Source organism: Rhynchophorus ferrugineus, unplaced genomic scaffold (genome assembly GCF_030347505.1).
Source record: "Rhynchophorus ferrugineus isolate W39M unplaced genomic scaffold, kcgeb_rfMv2 rfM6, whole genome shotgun sequence".
NCBI lineage: Eukaryota > Metazoa > Arthropoda > Insecta > Coleoptera > Curculionidae > Rhynchophorus > Rhynchophorus ferrugineus.
Window position 1 is genome coordinate 34,123,715 of NW_027472585.1, and position 25,110 is coordinate 34,148,824.

General features: G+C 32.4%; 1 protein-coding gene across 7 annotated transcripts in view; it reads right to left on the bottom strand.

Annotated features, from left to right (window-relative positions):
- LOC143198090 (irregular chiasm C-roughest protein) overlaps positions 1 to 25,110 on the bottom strand; it is a 314,080-nt gene that overhangs the window by 142,883 nt on the left and 146,087 nt on the right. For 3 of the 7 annotated variants that reach the window (XM_076407061.1, XM_076407058.1, XM_076407060.1), the window contains one exon: positions 24,661 to 24,688. The exons of the other annotated variants lie outside the window; for them this stretch is intronic. The gene's annotated coding sequence lies outside the window, so the exon portion shown is untranslated. The remainder of the gene's footprint in view (positions 1 to 24,660; positions 24,689 to 25,110) is intronic. 7 annotated transcript variants of the gene reach the window in all.

Sequence of the window (25,110 nt, forward strand, 5' to 3'; positions counted from 1 at the left end):
TCTATTTACGTGTACAGTTAAGAATATAGCTGAATATATAGTGACACATAGATGGTTAAAAGGACATCAACAAATTGGTCCTTTGGGCCGGATGACACGTGTGAATTTTTGAGAAAAAATATAGTGGAAAACCCCAATAGATGTGGAGCATTGAAATCTGACATTCTGTGATTGGAAGAAAACGTAATGTCTGTTTGGGTGTGGTCTGTAGACAAGCATAAGGAACAAATTTTGTCACTGTAAGAAGTGAAAAGAGGCATTGGCCATTGAGCATTTAAAATTTTGTGGTTATTAATTAAAAGATTTCTAGAGACGTATGGCCTTAATCAAATAAATTAGATACTGGAGCTGAATAACTAAAGACTTTGGAAGAAAAACTCTTGGAGCTAGTTGACTACTTGGACGTTGCCTAGCTCAATATATTTGGAATTTGGATTTGGAACTTTAAGTGCTCAATGTTTATGTACTTACATTTCGAGGCTAGATGACTGTTGTAAATAATAAACTTGTAATTTGAATTATTTGGTATTTTTAAAACATCTCTTGTAATAATATCGATGGTTGTTCTATTTGTACTCGATTTATTGAAATATTTGTATTGTAATACATCTGAGAAATGTATTTTACTTTCATTCGAGAGCATATTTACTTTTTACGTTTAGTAGTTCTTGATTCCTTCGATGGGGTGTTTACTGGGCAAGTCATCTTGGTATCGCTGTATTTTTATTTCTTCTGCTGCTACCTGTGTACACCGTTATTGATAGAATCACTGAATTCTGTCTAATGTATTTACCATATCTACAAAGTTAGTATTCATTCTCTCTTCATACGTTCTAACCTAGTACTTATGTTTAATTTTGAACAATTACGGCCATATCTGTGCACATACATCTTTCACGCCCTACAATACCATTTTCTACAGTTATATTCAATTAATTATGTGCATACCTTTAGTTGTTTCCACTCTCATAACTCTATCTCAGGACTTTCCAGCATTGCACAGCATTATCACATATCCTGAAAGTTTCCTTCAGTAACTTTCACTTACAACTCACTGTCCAATTCAATTACTAAACTGTTAATTTCTAATCTGTCAAAAACATGTTCACGATTCCACCATTTATCAATTACTACCTTTGTATATCTTATCCATCCAAACCGAATGTATTATGGTTGACAATCCCTCCTTCCACATATCCAAACAATTTTTGATGGAATATCCTTCTCAACCAGCAATATATCTGCAAATAACTATTAATAAATATAATGACCAACAAAACCCAATTGAATGCTGTTGTAACTTTTACCCTTTTCCATCAATTTTTATTATTTTTACACTTTTTTGTTATTGTCTTGCCAAGAGTGCCACAATAAACCATTTTGAAATATTCAAGTTTCTTATATTTTGCCTTTAATTGAATTATTTTTAATGTAATGTCTGGAAGTTCCATTAAACCTCTCCGAGGGTTATCTTTACACCATTTAAACCCTATGCTCTGTAAGAGTGTATATATATATATATATATATATAAAACAATTTTTTATAGTGATTAATTAAAAAAAAAGAAGCAAATAAATCAGACTTGTCTGGGTTTTAATCTATACTAAATAATGCCAATAATAATTTTGTAATTTCGGCCTAAAAGAACATCAATTTTCCGTGCCAAAATGGGAGGGAGATAATTCAAAAGCTTCTGTGTAAGTATCCCACACTGATTTGATTTATATCCTGTTGTTTGGGAGATTGAAAGGATCGTAATAATAAAGGGATTATCAGTTAAAACATTTTTTTCCCTACATTTTGTAAAATTTGATCGCGCCCGCTTTTTATACGCTTTATTTAATTACGGAATTAACTTTTTATTATGCTGGGTATCTTAAAGGTTTTTCATTAATATTATTAACTAGTGTTCAGGTCCAATTTAATCCTGATAATTTCTTTGTTTTAAGTTTAATTTTATACTCTTAAAATTACGTATATTCTTATACGATTTTATGAGTTTAAGTTTAGTTAGTTAGTAATTTAGTAGTTTATGTTAAAATCATTAATATTATCAAGTAAATGTGTTTTTTATATGTAAATAATTTTTCATATAAAAACAAGGATGGGAGCTTGTACATTAATGTTGAGGTGCTCTATCTCCTGGATAAAGATGGCTTAGTCAGAAGATTAAAGAGAGTAAAACTATTTGATCTAGTTCAGCGAAACAACAAGCAAAACTCAGTACTCATTAATAATAGTGATATAGACGTTAAGCCCAAAGTATCTATGGTAGAATAAGTACAAAGACAAAAACAAGTAGCTTATTAGAGTTAGTTTACTGGATTTTTATGATAAATATTTAAAAAATTGCTGTATATAATTCATGAATGCTTAAAATGGTACTTAACTTTTAATCCTGAACTGTTACAACGGCCTCTCTAAGGTTTTAGGGTATCAGTGATGATTATTAATTAACTTAGCTATTAGATGATTATTAAATTTTGTTTCAACGCAGACTGTACATTTACTAGCTTTATTCCATACACTTGGCTTTTCTTTTTTCTGGATTTTGTGATGGTCACATCAATGTTGAAATATATCGCTTGTATAAAAGATTCGTCGGCTGTATATTTGAGGGTATTGTTAAATTGAAATTTCGAATCAATGGTTTCGGTACCAGAAAGCATTATATGGTTTATTCTCTATAATATAATAAATTAAGAAATTCCCAGATTAGTATAGATTCATGTTCCCACTTTGACGCGTTTTTCTAGATCTTCAGGCTTTGGTATTGAAGCTAAATATATGTTATTATAATGTTGAAAAAACTGTACTTATTATCGGAATTCTGTTCATTATATACAAATTAAAACTGTCTATAATAATTATCGACACATTAAAAAATTATTGACAGTATACCGACATTTTAATAGTTTAATATAATAATAAATAGGTCCGTAGTAAATAACAACTATATAGTTTCTAGTGACAGCTTGAAGTTAACATCTTAAACAAAATTGATAATTGGATAAAACATTAAAAAATAATTATTTTGCTTTGCGACATTCATCAATGATGTAGCCGAGAACGACTCCCTCCTTAAATTCCCCCACACTCCGGCTTGTTTCCCCCAAGATTAAGTCCTGCATTATTTCCAAGTTTTCTATGTTTCTGGTCGGGATTTATTGTTCGGTTTCCGTCGTCCGACCGAAAGGGAGGAGGGCAAAAGGAAACTTTTCCACTCGCACCCTTCCGAGAAAAATACACACGGACGAAATAAAATCGGTCTTTTCTACGGGAAAACTCACGTCGCCGGCGACCTGGCTGGCATCGTTGTCCATCACCGTAATGGAAAGTTTCCAAATGGACCGAATTAAACCGGGTAGAACGATATAGGACCTTTTTTTGCTTGGAATTTTAAACTGAAAATATCGATTACCACTGTCCCCAATTTTGACCCTGTGTGTGAGTGAGTGAATGACTGTGTGCGTGTGGAATATCGTCTCTTTTTATTTCACTTTTTGCTCCATCATTATTTCGATCGTCGACCACAAAGATCCATCCGATAGATCATTACTGTCGATGCTGTTATCCGATTTATTTTCATTCGATGATTGATCAAATAAGTAATATCTGCAGTCCAGTAAAACAGTCAAAGTACGTTATCAAAATTTATGACATCAGCACGTTATTTACAACATTCACCACTTTATAACCTTTAATTATTACAACTACTGTTTTGAAGAATTTCGCATACATTTGGCAACATGGTCCGCTACTATCCAAATCGAATTTATAGTCTGATTCGGTTAGATTCCTCGACGCATCAAACAGCATTCTGTCTCTTTTTAACTAGAGTAAAATGATAAGAATCCGCACCGAGATTTACATTTTGACAAACTGTATTTGGCAGTATATATGAAGCCATCTGTGACGTGCACTAGTTGTTTAATTGGAATGACTTGATTCTCATTCTTTATTAACGTTTGACGTCATCACGCATCAATTCTCCATTATATTGTTTTGTTGATTAAAATCTTTTCTATTAGCGTTACCTATATATCTTTGTTTGTACTGTTTGTATCTTACGTTTCCTTTTCGCTGTTGATGTACTCCGTAACCACTTTTTCATTATTTATTTTTTACTCCCTTTGCCCGTTCCTTTCTTCTGACCTATATGAGAGCATCCATCTTGTATCAGAACAAATAGCGATAACAAAATCTGTATTGGTCTCTCCATATAGTATCAAATTTCATTGGGGCCAGAAGATTTTTACAGAATTATGGAATTCCCTATACTAAATAAGAAAACCCAAGTCTTACTAATCCTAATCAAGAATCAAGAAGAAGAAAAATAAGAAGGGATGGAGCATGACCTATAAAAAATCGGACACAAATACTCGACGACATTCTTTTTTCTAGTTTCCTCGAATGGCTCTGTTGGCAACTGTAAATTATCAATTACTCGAAGAAGTCATAAGCATTTTCGTTTCTGTTAAGAGTCACTGCATTTATCCTTTCTTTGTTTTTCATTATTTGTTGATCCTTATCCCTTTCTTTTCGCTCCATGAGGTTCTTCTAATCCTGATCTCTTAATAATCAATTTTCCTATCTCTCTTGTTTTTTCGTCTATATCTTCCTCAGCTGTTAATTTGTCTCTTCTTTAATAAATTCATATTTTTTTGTACCGCTGTAATTCATGTTGTAGTACTTTTCTTTTCTTATTTTGCTTTTTTATTATCCATTTCATTATTCATTATTATGCCAACCTCTATTTGTTTTTATAATTTCCGAGATTTGGTTTCTTGGAATCTTATATTTTCTATTCTCAGTAGTTAATATATTTAGAATATATAGTTTTTATAAAAAAAATCTAGAGAAACCTAGAGTATGTTATTATGGGGATCCAGCAGATAGTCAAAGTTCGAAGTTACTTGCATTTTCCGAAACAGAGTATCAGAACAGATTTTTATTTATATGTACTTTATTCATATTAGTGTAGTACGATTTACTTTTTATTAGGTATTATTTTGATGTAGGTAAAAGGCATATATTATTTCTGCTTCCAATACGGTAATATATATCATTAAGTATCAAGACTTGTTTTATCGTAAAGACACGAAAATGGAAGTTGTCGAAGAGAAAAAGACAAGATGACTGAAGAATTACCTGTTGTACAAACATGGCTAACTTTTCACCACACATTGTTCATTTTAACAGCTGAGTGAACAAATCTTGGACAGTTACAATAACAAAGCGCACAATTTCTTATAATAAAGATTTAAAAATTCAAAAAATGATCGACTTTAAGTCATAGTACACCAAATTTATGGTTGGAATTATTCAGAGTTATTAGAAAAATTAGTTATAGATCTATTTCTTTGTTTGTCTCATTTAAATTAAAACAATGTTTATGTTTTTGGATGTTTAAAATTCTTAAATTATTTCTAAATAACACTATGTTTTTTTTTGGTCGAGAGGTCACAGGTCCTAAATTAACAACTTTAAATGTATTTGAATATTTCTGTTCGTCAGATATTCAATTTCGTGTCCCCTCGCCGAGCTCTTAATATTCTGTGTAATACGATGAGCAAGGTTACGGTGGAAATTACATGTCACACGTGGGGAATTTGACGTTTTTCTTGCTCTTCTGCAAAAAAAAATCCAATGTTTATAAAGAGAATGAATAATAAAAACATCAGCCCTTTTTATGTCGCCAACCTTTTCAGCTTTTTTACAGTTTCCGCGCATAAAAGTGTCACCCGTCCCTGTTTATAAGTCAGTCTTTTAATGTTTCTTCCCCCGCACTCTGACTATATAAATATCTTAAAAGGATAACATGTCACAAAGATACGACTTGGCCATTTTCTCCATAACATTCCCACCTCACACAAATGTTCCGGGTATTTCTTTTGTGGCGCCTGTCAACCACACTCCTCGAAGATTTTCGGTTTTTTTCTCTCTTTTCCATACCACAATGGAAAACTTTCAACAATGCGCGTTGTTTTATATCGCGAAATATGGGGGCTTGTTCAAAAGTAAGCGTATCTTTGATGCTATTAACTTTAAAATAGTATCTGAACTATATAGAAGTTAATTTATTGCATTTTCTTTAATGTTCACTATTGTAGCGACCTTGGGGCATGTCGAATTTTACATCGTGGAATAACGGTCTACAAAATACCCAGAAATATAATCCCAGATGTTGAACACGGGCAGGGTGCCAGCAGCGCCAACTACAACCCGATAACGAATAACTGGCAACCCCGAGACGTTTATCTGGGATGTTATTGAAGGGTATTCCCATTCATTCAGTGCTCAACCATCGTTTTGTTTAGACGTGCCACCATCGACTGCCCAAGCTTCGTCTCCAGGTAACAGCGCTTTTTCACATTTTTTTTATATAGCCAATAATTAACGGTCACATAATGTAAACACCACGGTTTCATTTAGTTTTACCTCCATTCACCAAGCCATATCATTTACCCTAAAACGGTAATGATTGCTCTGGTTGGTATATAATTTACGAACTTGGGATCCTTTAGTATCAGATGAATATTTCTGCATACAAATTGTTGCGCTGATATTAACTGAAAGAAGTAATTTTTTATATAATTTTGATACTTTTGTAACTATGAAATATATCTAATAGTGATGTCGTATCTAAGTTATTTATTTCAGTTGATGTTCGTTGATGTTTTCGTGAAATACCTTCTGATGCACCAGATTTTATATTAGGTAATTTTATTTATATTAACTTGTTTTCCATGACTATTTCATATGATTTTAAAACACCGTGATATATATGATATATGTATACAGCTGATCATACTAAATGTAATGTTGCCGTCTTTCTAAAAAGATTCTGTTTTGAGAATGTTACTCGGAGACTACATTTTATGTTTGTATTCTAGTATTTATTATTTCATATTGAGAAAGCAAACCACCGATGAGGTTATTTAACTACCTTTTAAGGAATCTTATATACTAAATATATAACTTAATATATAATCCTAAATTATAACAAAATTATACCAAATAACATCAATAACTTTTAACTATTACTTCTGCATTTTGTGTCGAAGATCCAAAGAAACATAACAATTTTAAATATAATCGAAAAGAATAGCGTTAATCCATAATGAGATCGCATCAAGTATTCTCTTGATGACAAATCTAATTTCGAATTTAACCGTATTATCATCTTATCTTTAGAGGGCTCTCCTTCAATTGCGTTAGGCGATTTAGACGGAACGAGATCAATTTTGTTCTGTTATTAAAAGCCTCACGTAATTTCAAATATTCGAAATGGTTTTTTCGTGTAGCCTTCAACGAGAATACGCTTTCTTACTCTTCAGCTTCGTGAGGATCAATTGAAAGTTTTTGTAATTATTTAAAGTTTTTAATTTATTTGATACTGTACGCTATAAAGAAATAATATCCAATGCTTTTATCCAAGTCGATTCTAAATGTTTTTGTTGCGTTTGTGGATGTTATATGCGCGGTAATCCTGGACAAACCATGGATGCCGAAATTGTTTTGTAACGTTTGCTGAAGTGGTCATTTGGTGAAAATGTATACTTTTCATGCTTTGCCATCGTTATGGAGAGAACACAAAAGCTACGTAGATGATTGTTACTTTTTTTTCTATTCATTCCCAATCCATTGCCAATATGTCCAGGTTCAAGTGCCTTAAGAACATCATCATCGTTCATCTTTCTCATGGGCCAGTAATGAAAGTTGATTTCGTTATGGAAGTAAAAAGATTCCAATACTAATGGCTGATGCAAAAATTACAAAATTTTTAACGCCTTGATGAAGCAGCAGTATGGGAGTCATTTCAAAGTATTTTTCACATGCTAACTTATTCCCACAAAAGACACAAGGGACAAGCAAGGAGAGCAGCTACAAAGTATAGCCCAAATGGAAAGGCGATACCAAGGATTTTGGGATGAAGGAATGTTACTATTGTTGGAATCTATACGTGAAAAAAATCCCAAGCAGTGTAAAATACTCAGTTCAACCTACATTCATTTCGGATTTATACTTTTTAATTCAATAAAATTCCGTTAATGGTCAAAAACAGTAAAATAATAAATTTATTGAAGCCGGCTTGGTGGCGCTGTGGTAAAGGCGATGGGACGGTCCTCCTACTGTTGCGATAGCCGCGGGTTCGAATCCTGCTGGGGCATGGTCGTAAATTTATGTTTGTGATTGTTTAAAATTTGTGAATGTTCTAGGCAAGAGTGTAAAATTCGGAGCCCACTCTATCCAGAATATCCTGCCACTAAAACCAATTAAAAAAAGTTTCAGCCCCCCAATTTACCTTGTAATTAGCTTTGGGTTGCTAAGGTGCAAAACCGTGTAACCTTCTGTAATAATCTAGTATTGTTTAATAGTTATCTTGATTTGAATTGGTTGATGGTGAGTGCAGAATAAAACCAATTTTTCGCTTGGTATTAAGTAATTAATAAATATAACAAAAACTATTTACTAAGACTAACACGAACAGTTTTTATTACTTTCTTTGATAATATATTATGATATATTACTTTGATTATATTATGATATATTACTTTGATTATATTATGATATTTACTTTGATTATATATAGGATATATTACGCATTTTTCTACCTTTCTATTTTCTGAATTCTCAAGTGCACGGAAATGATCGCAAATATAGAATATGTATTCTATTTGGAGATGTACTAATTACGATGATCTTACTAATTCATTAATCATTCATTCATTAATTCACCAGTCTTACAAGTTCAAATAATTACTTCTAAACAATCTGGTCCAAGAAATAATTGTAAAAATGTTAGTTCTATATATCAAAAATAGCATACTCTATATTAATTTGAAACTCTTTAAGTAAATAATCACGCTATATAAAAGCGAATAAACATTAGATGGTGATTTACAATGGAAGGATAGACGTCAAAATAAACGTTGTAAGAGGAAAATGTGAAAGTATGTAAAACCCCTTTGCTTTGTCGGTTAAAAATGCAAAAATAATGTAGACAATAAGCTTTCTCAAACTAACGGCTTTTCTTTTATGGAAAACAAAGAGATAAAATATGTAGAAAAGCGACACAAAAGAAAGTCGTCGTTATTCATGGAGGCCGGGAGTGGCTGCTGCCCTCTTTCACGTTCCCCGTTATATTTTTTCGTTGTTGCTCCGGGATTCTTTTCTCTTTAGCAGTTTTTCTTAATTAATTTCGGTTCTCCTATGCACAATACAGCACCGCCACGGCACCTTCTACGTTGTACGCGTCTTTATCCCCCTTAAAATGGAAAATCCAATTTATGTTTGTAATTTCCGATGATAATTTCCAATATCCATTTTCATAAAAAACGCCCCTATTAAAAGAAATGAGAAAAAATAAACTCTCGTTTCGCCAAGTTGGATTTCGTTCCTCGTCCACAGATTGTTCTTTCCTATTCTTTAATGTTTATGGTGCCGGGAACAAATTGGAAACGCGGAAATGGTAATTGGAGATTTTTTCGATATGGAAATATAAACTCCGTGTCTTATTCACTTTAATTTATGAGAATTAACAATGCTCTATCGTGTAATATCGGTCTATAGGGATATTTGATAAATCTTCCATTCTTGTTTAATGCTAGATTCGCCTTGATTTTTATTATCTTGATAACTATTAGTGGCAGATTTTGATTAAATACATATTATAGAGTATTGGTGACGTCTTGGAGCTTACTAACAAGATGTGTACTGTTCGTACTAGGGCACACCCATCAAAACAATGTTAAAAGGGCTAAATTATGTTTATCCAGTTTTTCTGAATACGTACTAGAACATGTGAGCCAAAAGATTGATAGTAAGCTTAATATTGAATAGCAAAACGATATTCTATATTAGGTAATGTGCTATACATACATGCTTGGAAGCGACAAATGGGAGAATATGAAGAAGCAATTGTAACAAGTATTGATATTATTGATTTTTTAATAAGACTGAAGCTTCTACTAGAGAATAGTCTTCATTTATGATATTCCACCTTCCCTAGCCTGCTTAATTGTATAATAAGACAATTATTCTTCATTATACCGTACATTTTGTTTGTAAATAACCATAAAAATGTATGCACCAGGTGATAGCATTTTCAGAATTTTTCTAATTTTTTATAATTCTTCATTTTATCTTCATTTGTTCCGTCACATGTCATCGATCGGATAATGAATAATTTGGCTCTAACCAATAACAAATTAATATGTGATACTTAAATTAAGGTAATAACTTAACTACACTAAAGTTAACGTTCAATAACACTCACAACTCGCACAATATTCCGTTTTAGATTAATACTGTAAACTTACGAGGCTTCATCTGTTTTAATTTAATTTACATATCAGTGATTATTGTATTTATAATTAATTAGTAGCTATTTCGAACAATATTTTAAAATAATTCTAGGCTGAACAGTTTGGGGCTTAGGTTCAGTTTTTCGTCCGAAACATAGCATTTAGGTATTATAATAAGGCGGTAGAATAAATGAAGAAGACTAAAGAGTAAAAATATATCAACCAAATATTCGTTTCATACACACATATTACAAAGTATAGTTCAACAGTAGAAATGACAGTTTTGTATCAATAGAATAGCAAATAATAATTCGTGATATAAACCATATCATCATAAAAACCGCGAATATTAAATAAATTAAAATTCATAATTAGGCTATACAAATATTAAAAATTAATTTAACGCTGACATCTAAGACCAGATTTCCTAGAGGGGGAGAGAGAGAACAAAAAGCTCCCGGTTTATTATCAACTATTCTATGACGACATTATTAAAACGCGAAATAATCTTAAAGAATAAATTGAAAGAGTGAAAAAATCCCTCGCAAAATTTCACAGACTATTTTCCTAAGCACCATTTCATTTACATCCCAATAGAGCTTAATGAAAAGGGAGTATTATGAAAGAGAAAGAGAGAGAGAGAGGAAAAAAACGTAAAAATCCAGAAAGCCATACTGCCTCTATAAAATGAGAAATTTTCTTATTTCCCGATGGCGTAGGAAATTCGATATTCGCCGTCGTCTAGGTGGTACGTATTAGTTAAAAAAGAGTTTTAATGGAGTATTACTTTCCATTCAATGGCGGTGCGGCAGGATCGGGAGATTATTTCAAGCAGATAATTTTACAATTCCAAATAAACGTCGTCGGGAACGGGTCGGTCTTGGGCGATATCGGATTTTAAAGAGCTCCGATTTGGGTGCTTGACTTTTATCAACATTGTTCCGTAATTGTTCGGAATAGTCTGTTGGAGTTTTACTGATTTTGAGCTTCTGATATGGCGGCTTTTGATATATAATACTAGACCGTGTTTGCAATACGGTTTCGGTTGTTGAGAAAATGAAAACGAAATGTTAATCTTTATAGATATGATTATTCTGTCAGTATGCACGTAATTAAACTGTTCCTAAACGGTGGGTCTGATTTTGATGAAATATTTTGCGTGTGTTTATGTGGATTCGAGATTGATTTATAGTCACAATTAGACCCGGTAGGTGGTTGCGATAAGGCTCCAGAAATTTTTAACATTTTTTTTAATTTCAACTGGAGTATATCTGCCACAGTGACCTTTTCATGGTAACCGCTACGATAATAGCGGTTCCCACTTTTCAAATACATTGAATATTGATATATTATTTGTTATATAAAAAGCCAAACGTCCTCTCTTTAACAGGTCAAGCTAAACTTTAGTTAATTCCCATAACACTAACATATTCATCCAACCTCGCAGATATTTGCTGACTTAGCCCTTTCATGAGTTATAATATGTGTTACATTATAAAATGTCTGTTAATTTACAGTAATATATCGAATAATAAAAATAACTTTACCAAAATATGGTAATTCAACATATGGTAACATATGGTACATTCTTGTTAATTTTAACTTAATAAAGTTACTTATATTTATTTGTTCTTTATTTATTAAAATAAAATGCCACCTCCTCGAGGACGAACAAGTAATATTGGTCGAGCACAATGCAGAAAAGTCACCATGAACGTCTTCGAGTCAATAGATTGAGACGAGAGATACGTCTCGTTCGAATGATGCCGAAATTGACTCATGCGGTCACATGCACAAGTCGTCATCAACAATATGGGAAAAATGCAAAGATTTCAATGCATTTAAGCACAAAGCTGAATCGGGTGGACGCCCAGCAAGCATCAGGAATTGTTTCATTTCTACTATTAAATATGTCACCAGAACCATTGAAAATTTTATTAGCTTCATCGAAATTGTTTCTGCGTAAAATTCGTAAATTCAAATCTTGTTTCCAAGTGACATTATTTGCAGCAAGAAAAATCGTTCAGAGTAAGGATGGTCGTCATTTTTAATCAACGTTAATATTCAAGACTACGTGTATCATTAAATTGTTTCTTTGTTTTCATCGATTGAAGCCAATACAACATTTTGGCAAATCTGTTTTATGGGTGACGAGGAGAAAAAATTCACAACGAGCAAATGGAGGAATGGGACATCGTGGCAACTTTTCATTGGGAACTTCGGTCATCATATACTGATAGTGTACGTCATATGCAATAATATATTAGTCGCTAAGACTTTTGTGAGTGCATATGGTCGAAAAATATGTTCATCACATTTATATATACACTGAGATGATATTAAGTTTTTATTATTGCCATGTCAAACATCAATGCATCGTCATGATATTACTGATCATATAGCACTGCACGTTAACATATATACAAACATGATACATCAAATGATTGATGTTGAGGAATTTCAAATAAACTGTTTAATTCTTTATAAGGGTCAAATCAATTTTGTTGTGGAAGGATACATAAGAACATGAACATTGATTCTCCATAGGTAAAAGTTTCAAATCTAACAAGAAGGGCCCTAGATGACCTAGTAATTAGGTTGGCTAAAATGTTAGGCAGCTCATGTTAAACAATTGGTCCAATCACCAAAAAAGGGATTGAAATAATAAGAAGTGAAATATAAGAAATAAAATGTCGGTCAAGGTTAATATTACAGGAAACAGAGGGTGATGTGTCGTTGTCATTTTTTAATATCTTCTGTCTTCATAGTATTAATTTACGCTTACTATCAACCGCTGATTTCTTGCTGGTGATTGTGCGGTTGGCACATATCAGTAATCACATATCTAAATATAAATTTGCATGAGAAAAATCAGTGAGTATTTTCGATAAAGTTGTTAAAATGTTTTCTGGCAAGCATGAGCTATTGGGAGATTTTAATGAATAAAACCACCACTCAACTTGTTATCTTTGACTAGAAAGTTTTGGACTATTGACACATATTTAATTTATGTTTAAAAGAAAATTTTAGAAAACTGGAAAGCCATACATATGTATGTGAGATAGTCATTGCACCTGACTAAGGAATATCTGCTTCTAACAACCTATGGGGAGTTGGTATAAATGCATATAATGTGAAGGATTGCTGAACGAATTCATTAGATAATGAATATCAGGTAATATGAGTAAAGCTATGAAAACGTGCAATTTAAGCCATATTTATGAATGTAAAGAACATTTTACTACCTATCATGTTGTATACTGTCAAAACGAAGTGGTAATTTTAGTTTTGAACAGAAAAAGAAGTCGATGGAAATCATATCAGGTGAATGGTTGCAATGGTATCAACAATGGTTGCCCAATGTTGTTTGTTGAGTTTTTGCTCAGATATTCCTTTATAATGAATCCCAATCCCTGAGATAGTACGTTGTCGTGATACAAAATGAAAAACATTTCTTTCCAAATTTAGTTTTTTTTCGACGAATATTAAATACCATCAAATACTCAGACAAATAATTTAGCCTATGTTCTTCTGACAAACATTCCAAGTGTATTACACCTTGATAATCAACCTCAACCATCTCCCAGATCTTAACGATTTTTGAATGTAACACTCAAATCCGAGTGTTTTTGAGAAATCTGGTACACGGATTAATTTTAGGTCAACTATCTCTGTCCTGGACAGAAAATGAAATATATGCCCTTTATTGTCTACCATTCATAGTTTCGAAATTATTGGCGAACGAATAGCTGGCGTTTGGTGGAAATTCCTAAACCGGCCTAGTCCAAACTGCACGACGATAAATCCGAATTATATTGTATTAACAATCAATGCGTTTCGGGGATAATCAGTTTATGGGAAGATATACGAAGGACCTCTGGCACGGCCGGCTTTAAATCGACGGTGTGCGAGAGCGCCGGGACGCCGTCGTACCGTCGCTTTTTCCCCCTGAATATTTGATGGCGTGACAACGGCGTGTTTTATTTTACTCCGACCAGGGGTGCGTTTTCTTTTTTTTGTGTGTGCCTTTTGCGCCCGATATTTACGGTGCGTATGGACGGTGAATTTTTCATCATCCGCCGGTGATTAGTAGACCGTTTCCGAGCATCAATTCTTAACGAGGTGGCGTATTGTTGATTGCCTGGATGGTACAACTGGTTTCCGTTTTTTTTGTTCTACCTGGCAACTCGTAAATTTCATGAGATGCTTCATAATGCATGACAATGGCCATATTTCTGCAATACAAGGAAGACAGTGTAATAACATTTTACCAAATAATTCAGTCACCTACTACGAAACAGCGATATTAGGACTTTGAATTAATTTTGCGAGATATTTTCGTCCTTCTGTGTTTCCACAGATATTTTCGAGGATATTCTACAATTACGAATTAGATTATGTTTGACAAGTAAATGTGTAAGGAATACGGCTAAAGGTACCATAAAACTATTTTTTATTTGATATTTCTTTTTAATGTCTGCTCGAGTAACAACTATTTCCAATTCCAAATTCGCTGTTCCAGTGAACCATCACAAGTCACAAATGATGTATTATGTTTCACATGATGGTTTATAATATATTCAAATCCAGCTTTTTCGAATACCACCGTTTTTTTTCATCATGTTTATAGAAAAGCAGTCTAGCTCAAAATTACTTATGACTTTATTTCCAAACCAAATTCTGGGATCTTCCATAACATTGCGCCAGTGAAACTGGTTTAAAGTGATTGAACAATACTACCACTTATCGTTGGAACAACTATGGTATATGTGAATTCATAAATGTTGGTAATAATTTAGTGGTTTTTACGCCAATTTTAATATAGAGTGATATTTAAAACAGTAATTATGGAAAAAACTTCGAACGAATCTACTCTACGGGAACTTTAATTTGCTCACCTCTTTTCAAGGAAAAATAGGTTATGATTTTATGACCTAAGAAAAGTGAATCAAAGTCTCCGTATATAGAAAATTTTATGTTCCAGTGTAGGTCTGAAAATTAACCTATTTAAAACAAAAGTATGATATATATTGTTGTGTGTATCAGAATCAGTATCTTGGTGAACTAGAATTTATATCTCGTCATAAAAGTAGATAACACACTCCCTGATATGCTTTGTGTATTACAAAGTCGTTGTTGTGGTTGTTTATTTGAATGTGTTCTAAAACATCGAAATTGTCGTATGAAGTAGCTCTGAAATATATGAAGACGTCAAACATATTCGTTATTAAGTGGAATAAACCCTATTTTGACATAAACAAATGCCAATATCCTACGAATCATGACGTGTAATCGTTACCTCATCATCCAGTAAAGCATTAAATATCAGGTAAAAGTGTACTTTTGGGATTGTTTTTAAAACAAGGATTTGGTATTAATTTACCAAATTGCTTTATTTTTATCTGTACAAAGGTGGTTTACAAGAGAATACACATATTGGTTGAGTACTAGAAACATCTATTTTATATATAATATAATATATATTAATTTCTGTATATCCGATAGAACATGTTGGAGGAACTTATATGGAGGTCTTTATATCGATACAAGAAGAGTTGGGAGGAATTCGATGAAAGTTGTATAAGATATGTCACAATGAAAAACTGTTAGTGATATGAATATGGTAATGTTTCTTGTCACCTATAAGGTCCCATATTATTGGATTCTATTAAAATAATAGTAGCAATAATCTTCTATTGATCAATGCTATCACATGTCTCGACAATAGGCAAATCAGAATCACAGCAACCATTAAAAAAGCTTCTCGATTTTGAATCATGACCGTCCGAAAGCACGAAGTTTTCTCCCCCACGATAACCGTGCGTGCTCGGGGTAAACATAGAGTCAAAAGTGCAGAAATCGATCCCTTCCATAACGGGGGCTAATGTTCGACGGGGCACAGCGACGGTTAGGGAGGGTGTTGGGGGGGTTGTCGATATTTATCCGGATGATCGGCGGTCTGGAAAGGCGCGCAAGCCCCGCCGAAAAAAGCCGTTAATTAAAATCGTTTAATTGATCTGGGCAGGCGGCGGCTGTTTTTCTTTTGTTTTAGGAACAAGGGATGGTGCGAGCGCGATGAGTGCCCTATTGGAACTGTTTAATTAAATGCGCCCCGAACAGAAACGGCACACCGGAAGTTTTGTTATTAACCTGGATAAAAATGATGGGATGTGAGCTCGCTAATTTTCAGCAACTGTTAAAAAACTAGATGATACGAAAGAGTGAAGAATAATACGACTTAAAAATCATCGTATTCCTTCCGTTGGGCAAAATTGTTAACAGGAAACATTATTTGAGTGTTATGCGACGTCTGCGATGGAACTATTTAATTTAAAAAAACCTCAGAAATAATGTATTTATGCTCTAAGATGCACAAAAAATTATTCAAATTAATATCTGAAATAATAATAACTTATAATAATAACTCAACATAATTGATTATCATCGATATCAAATAAATATCGCGAGGTAACCGCTCTTTAATAAACAGATAGGTATCATGAGTTTTTCAGTAAGGGTATTCAAATCTTTTTAAAGGAATGTATCATGAATGTTAAAGTATGAAACAATGCTCAGGATTAAGTATGTTTATGATCGAGTAGGTTTCATGCTGTTTGATAAACAAGCTTAGAATTATGTGGTTAGGATCTACAAGTACTCCGAAAATGCAAATGCATCATCAAAAAGTGAGATGTTTACCGAACACAGTTGCAATGAATTGAATTTGGCAATATAAATTGAGGCGGGTAAATATGTGTAGCTTTCAAGAAATTCTTTCTTTTTAGACGTCATTTCCAAGATTATTATGTTGACCCAATAGGTGAAAACGACTTTAGAGGACATGAAAACACTTAATGATTGTGTTCTGAATCATACTATCTAGAAGATCTAGCTAGAATCTAACTAATTTCGTATTTCGATATATATATATATATATATATATATATATATATATATATATATATATATATATATATATATATATATATATATATAATACAATGCGATTTATAGGCAAGTAGCATAACACTTTAATGTTCTTAAGACCTAAATTAGAGAATAGATAGTTCCAATAAGACAACGCTAGTATTACTACTATTATGTATGTCCCTTAGTTGTATTAAAAATAATCAAGTAAAGTGCCGCTTGTTTGCAATTCTATAACTGTTAAAATGTAGATATGATAATAATCATCATTTCAATTCTGCCTCAGTTTTGTCATTGTGTTGTTAGTTAAAAAAGTTTTCCAGAGTACATGAGATTATTGAGCGACTATTGACTCGAAAGGAAATTGAGGATAATAATTGTGTATACAAGACGCAGTATGATTGACTATGTTTGTATTAAGTACTTGTACGTATTTTGATCAGCTATATAGACACAGATCAAAAGTATCAATATGAATAACTGTTATGTTCTGAAAGAAGTTTCGGGTAACTTAGCAGATTTCGTTGCTTGACAAGTAAAAAAAAGAAGAAGAGTTTTCTGTGTCGTATTGTAACCGACGATGAAAAATGGATGCACTAGGACATAGTAATCATAGTTTAGTCCAGGGATACTATCCATATCGACACTTAAGCAGTCCATATAGTGGGATCAGCAAGGTGTAGTGAACTAGAAGTTGATAAAACTGAATGAAGCTATTATTGCAAATGTTTACTCATGCCAATTGAACAAATCGAAGGACATGTTGGCAAAAAAGACTATATCAGCTATAGCGAGTAACACACGCAAAATCATTTTCCTGTGTGACAACGCTTGACCACGCGTTGCAAGAGTTGTGTGGGACTGTTGCAGTTCGAATGAGAAGTTTTGCCACAGATTTTAGTCCCCAATTGTTCAGATCAATATAGCCTGACACCACGGGTTCCAAATACCGAAGAAGTGCAAAAAAGGATCGATGATTGTAACGTTGATATTGTTGTAACCAAATATTTGGTTATTTCAACATGGTATTGTAATGTTAAAAAGTTGGGGAAAAGTTGTAACATTTTTTTTTCAACAAATGCCTTTTTAGAGTTATATATGACTGTATTATATTTAAAAATCGAATATACTTGCTATATATATGTGATGCTACTAATATACATTACTTTTAACCGATTCCTTAATATTTTCCATTTGATTTGATGCATTAAGATAGCTCGATACGGTTGTAATGTTATTTGATGCATAGACGAACATTTATATTCCAGAAAGGAAATGCATAGAATAGCAGCGCGCGATGAGGTCGGCCGTATTTTTCTTTTCCTTTGGCGAAAATACGACTTCTCAATAAGGTTTCCTGGAGAGGGGTGTCGCGGGGGCAGGTGGGTGCGCGACGGGAATTCGTCGGGAGGTCGGGTTAAAAGTAGATAACACACTCCCTGATATGCTTTGTGTATTACAAAGTCGTTGTTGTGGTTGTTTATTTGAATGTGTTCTAAAACATCGAAATTGTCGTATGAAGTAGCTCTGAAATATATGAAGACGTCAAACATATTCGTTATTAAGTGGAATAAACCCTATTTTGACATAAACAAATGCCAATATCCTACGAATCATGACGTGTAATCGTTACCTCATCATCCAGTAAAGCATTAAATATCAGGTAAAAGTGTACTTTTGGGATTGTTTTTAAAACAAGGATTTGGTATTAATTTACCAAATTGCTTTATTTTTATCTGTACAAAGGTGGTTTACAAGAGAATACACATATTGGTTGAGTACTAGAAACATCTATTTTATATATAATATAATATATATTAATTTCTGTATATCCGATAGAACATGTTGGAGGAACTTATATGGAGGTCTTTATATCGATACAAGAAGAGTTGGGAGGAATTCGATGAAAGTTGTATAAGATATGTCACAATGAAAAACTGTTAGTGATATGAATATGGTAATGTTTCTTGTCACCTATAAGGTCCCATATTATTGGATTCTATTAAAATAATAGTAGCAATAATCTTCTATTGATCAATGCTATCACATGTCTCGACAATAGGCAAATCAGAATCACAGCAACCATTAAAAAAGCTTCTCGATTTTGAATCATGACCGTCCGAAAGCACGAAGTTTTCTCCCCCACGATAACCGTGCGTGCTCGGGGTAAACATAGAGTCAAAAGTGCAGAAATCGATCCCTTCCATAACGGGGGCTAATGTTCGACGGGGCACAGCGACGGTTAGGGAGGGTGTTGGGGGGGTTGTCGATATTTATCCGGATGATCGGCGGTCTGGAAAGGCGCGCAAGCCCCGCCGAAAAAAGCCGTTAATTAAAATCGTTTAATTGATCTGGGCAGGCGGCGGCTGTTTTTCTTTTGTTTTAGGAACAAGGGATGGTGCGAGCGCGATGAGTGCCCTATTGGAACTGTTTAATTAAATGCGCCCCGAACAGAAACGGCACACCGGAAGTTTTGTTATTAACCTGGATAAAAATGATGGGATGTGAGCTCGCTAATTTTCAGCAACTGTTAAAAAACTAGATGATACGAAAGAGTGAAGAATAATACGACTTAAAAATCATCGTATTCCTTCCGTTGGGCAAAATTGTTAACAGGAAACATTATTTGAGTGTTATGCGACGTCTGCGATGGAACTATTTAATTTAAAAAAACCTCAGAAATAATGTATTTATGCTCTAAGATGCACAAAAAATTATTCAAATTAATATCTGAAATAATAATAACTTATAATAATAACTCAACATAATTGATTATCATCGATATCAAATAAATATCGCGAGGTAACCGCTCTTTAATAAACAGATAGGTATCATGAGTTTTTCAGTAAGGGTATTCAAATCTTTTTAAAGGAATGTATCATGAATGTTAAAGTATGAAACAATGCTCAGGATTAAGTATGTTTATGATCGAGTAGGTTTCATGCTGTTTGATAAACAAGCTTGAATTATGTGGTTAGGATCTACAAGTACTCAGAAAATGTAAATGCATCATCAAAAAGTGAGATGTTTACCGAACACAGTTGCAATGAATTGAATTTGGCAATATAAATTGAGGCGGGTAAATATGTGTAGCTTTCAAGAAATTCTTTCTTTTTAGACGTCATTTCCAAGATTATTATGTTGACCCAATAGGTGAAAACGACTTTAGAGGACATGAAAACACTTAATGATTGTGTTCTGAATCATACTATCTAGAAGATCTAGCTAGAATCTAACTAATTTCGTATTTCGATATATATATATATATATATATATATATATATATATATATATATATATATATATATATATATATATAATACAATGCGATTTATAGGCAAGTAGCATAACACTTTAATGTTCTTAAGACCTAAATTAGAGAATAGATAGTTCCAATAAGACAACGCTAGTATTACTACTATTATGTATGTCCCTTAGTTGTATTAAAAATAATCAAGTAAAGTGCCGCTTGTTTGCAATTCTATAACTGTTAAAATGTAGATATGATAATAATCATCATTTCAATTCTGCCTCAGTTTTGTCATTGTGTTGTTAGTTAAAAAAGTTTTCCAGAGTACATGAGATTATTGAGCGACTATTGACTCGAAAGGAAATTGAGGATAATAATTGTGTATACAAGACGCAGTATGATTGACTATGTTTGTATTAAGTACTTGTACGTATTTTGATCAGCTATATGGACACAGATCAGAAGTATCAATATGAATATCTGTAATGTTCTGAAAGAAGTTTCGGGTAACTTAGCAGATTTCGTTGCTTGACAAGTAAAAAAAAGAAGAAGAGTTTTCTGTGTCGTATTGTAACCGACGATGAAAAATGGATGCACTAGGACATAGTAATCATAGTTTAGTCCAGGGATACTATCCATATCGACACTTAAGCAGTCCATATAGTGGGATCAGCAAGGTGTAGTGAACTACTAGAAGTTGATAAAACTGAATGAAGCTATTATTGCAAATGTTTACTCATGCCAATTGAACAAATCGAAGGACATGTTGGCAAAAAAGACTATATCAGCTATAGCGAGTAACACACGCAAAATCATTTTCCTGTGTGACAACGCTTGACCACGCGTTGCAAGAGTTGTGTGGGACTGTTGCAGTTCGAATGAGAAGTTTTGCCACAGATTTTAGTCCCCAATTGTTCAGATCAATATAGCCTGACACCACGGGTTCCAAATACCGAAGAAGTGCAAAAAAGGATCGATGATTGTAACGTTGATATTGTTGTAACCAAATATTTGGTTATTTCAACATGGTATTGTAATGTTAAAAAGTTGGGGAAAAGTTGTAACATTTTTTTTTCAACAAATGCCTTTTTAGAGTTATATATGACTGTATTATATTTAAAAATCGAATATACTTGCTATATATATGTGATGCTACTAATATACATTACTTTTAACCGATTCCTTAATATTTTCCATTTGATTTGATGCATTAAGATAGCTCGATACGGTTGTAATGTTATTTGATGCATAGACGAACATTTATATTCCAGAAAGGAAATGCATAGAATAGCAGCGCGCGATGAGGTCGGCCGTATTTTTCTTTTCCTTTGGCGAAAATACGACTTCTCAATAAGGTTTCCTGGAGAGGGGTGTCGCGGGGGCAGGTGGGTGCGCGACGGGAATTCGTCGGGAGGTCGGGTTCAAAGAAAAATGTCATTAGAAGTTCGCGATATGCAAATTATCCGCAGTCTGCGCGTATAGTTTCATTATAAAGTAATTTAGCTTGTTTGTAGTATGTTTCTTGGTTGATTATTCACTTACTTTGTAAGAATGGAGTACGCAGTAACTACATGCCACGGTAATTATATAGTGGTTTAGTATTATCGGTATAACAATACGCTAAAAAGCAAACAAGTCACTTCTGAATAAAACTTTTCGAACTGTTTTTGGTTTTATTTACTTTAATGGTTGTTAGGGAATTTCTTTTGGAGTAAATATGTTTCAGTTGAATGCCATAAATTCAAGAAGACTTCAGAATATAACTTATAACTTAAGGTATACCTGTCTTAATCTGAATTTAAACAATTTGAAAAAACTCGTAGTACTTTCAGAGTTGAATGTAAATAATCAATATCAGATTAAATTTTTGTTATAAAATAATAGTAATATATATATATATATATATATATATATATATATATATATATATTTTAATATAATATATATATATATATATATATATATATATATATATATATATATATATATATATATATATATAATATTCAAGTTTCCAAATCGGGGGCGAAAGTGTGTTTGTGTATACCATCAATACCTTTATTTTAGAAAATTACCGTTTATATTTGAATCCCTCTCGTATCTGACAGTATGAATTCTTAAACTAGGAGGAAGTCGTCATCGAAAAGTTGGAAAAACAAATTTTTTCCTTTTTCATTTATTGCTCAAAATTACCAATAATTGTAAAAAAACGTCCCTTCTTAAATGGTTTTGACCTGCATACATTTTTCATCAAATATAAATCCTATATAATAATATTTCGATTTTAATAACAATTAAAGAAGATTCAAGAAAATAAACCTTGGTTGCAATCTAACTTTCCATTGTATAAAACTAGATGTATGGTACAGGGTATAGGATATATCAGATTAATAGAGTTTTTCTGTCCATTGAAAACAATTGTTTAATATCCAAATTGTGAAGGGGATGGGACATCTAACTAATGTTCTGTTCAATCTTAGATATAAAAAGTCAATTGTGGCAATTGACGGTAGCGTGAATTGATTGTATACATTGAAAATATTAAGAATCGTGTGAAGTATCTTGATATCTTTTCAAAATAATAAAATACTTTTTGAAACAGAAAATAATTAAAAATGTCTCCATTTCTGAGAACTTTGAATTTTGTTTTGATATATTTGCATTATATTGATATTGAATTCCTTTGTGTAACCCCATTGTTTTATACCATATATGTAGAGTGGCTTCCTAGTATGTTTGGATTGTCGTCCAAACAACCACCACAGTTTTTAGTTTCATAAAAAGTTCTGCTTGTTTTTTTTTCAGGAATCTCAGTAACGAATTTGAATGATTAATAATAAAGCTATATGTACACAATTGGAAATCTATGTTGAAGAATATAAAACCAGTAAATATTACCGAATTATCATATTCTTGGATTCAAACCTCGCAATATTTAAACGAAAAATGTATTGAATTAATATCTTGAGCATGTTGAGAAGTAATAAAAGTAAATGTTTCATCACCAATTGTTGAATTTCCAGTGTTATTTTCTCCATTTTCTCCATTAAATGGAATTATTATGGTACATCAGTCTACAAGTAGATTTCTATCTGGGTAGCCTTTGTAGCATACTTCATTAAATTAAATCATCCAACATAGTATTATGTTTTTATGTCTTACAACATCGCCTCGAATGAAAACACCACCCCACCTGTCATTGTTGAAATAGAATTAACGAACAAATAATCGAAAGGAACACTTAATGCATATAAAGTGCTCTATGGAAAATTATAACGTTTTAAAACGTTTTGTGTAAATTCAAACTGACACATTCGGTCTGCATAATGGAAATATTCATAAGGTATGACGGGAAAATTATTTACGACTCGACAGCGTCAACAACAACAACAACACGAGCATCAAAAAAGGTGTAAAATTGTATTATTTCGTAATGGGTTGTCGAATGATTAATGCCCTTTTTTCCCTTAATGAGGTCTTTAGTAGTTGTAGTACCTCGCTTCTAATATATCACAAACACAATATTAACGTATAATTAAATAAATTTACTTTGTTGTTGCAATCTATATTATTTTATGTCTTTTTATTGTCGTTGCGATATTCTGGATTTTCAATACCAGTTCAGTAATAAGAGTTATAGTAGTATAGCAGACAAAACTTTGAAATGACTCGCCAATATTCTTTTATATATATATATATGTATATATATATATATATATATATATATATATATATATATATATATATATATATATATATATATATATATATATATATATATATATATATATATATATAACAAACGAAGATTAGCACAATTACCTCGAAATCAATTAGATATAAAGATTTCGAGTTAAAACATGAAATAAGGTTTCTAAATTACAGCAACGTGGAAGCAATAGAGCTGCTAGAAAACATGCAGGAAATGAGAACATTGAAGCGAACCTAACCACACGAACTTATATGGTGTATAATTTACTAATTTACTTTAAAGTATACTTGTATAATTTTGTTTTGGTTTGAGAAGTACATACTGAAGTATTAATCCCGTAGTCGCTTTGCTTGTCTATTATTCTGAGTGCAGCACAACAGTAGTAATAAATAATTTTTAAATTAAGATTATACTAAGCATATCTATCGTAAGATTGAATTAATAGAAGAAGTTTACATACCACTAGTTGACCATAGCATACACCAAATCTAGAACATAAAAAAACAATTAAGGAAATTGATATAAAATGAAAATGTATTTAAGAAACCCAACAACTTGTATTTGTAATGCAAATTTCAACACAGAACATTCCAAACGTAATACTAGAAATAGCATAAGAGAAAATATTGACATATTATAAAATTAAAAAAACATAAATTGAAGCACAAATATATAATAATACGTTACAGAGTCAATCATGACTTAGATAACTATTTTAGGGTAGTATCTTGGTTATCTCATTTATAAATCTCTTGACGATTTTGATACTAAATCTGAATGTCATATGGTTAAACCGACTAGGAGTGTCTTTAGATTAATAGTTTTGGCTGTATAATGATCACTGTTCTTTTTAAATGACGACTTTTTTTTGGTCAACTGTGTTTTCCCGCATCATTTTACTTTGATAATA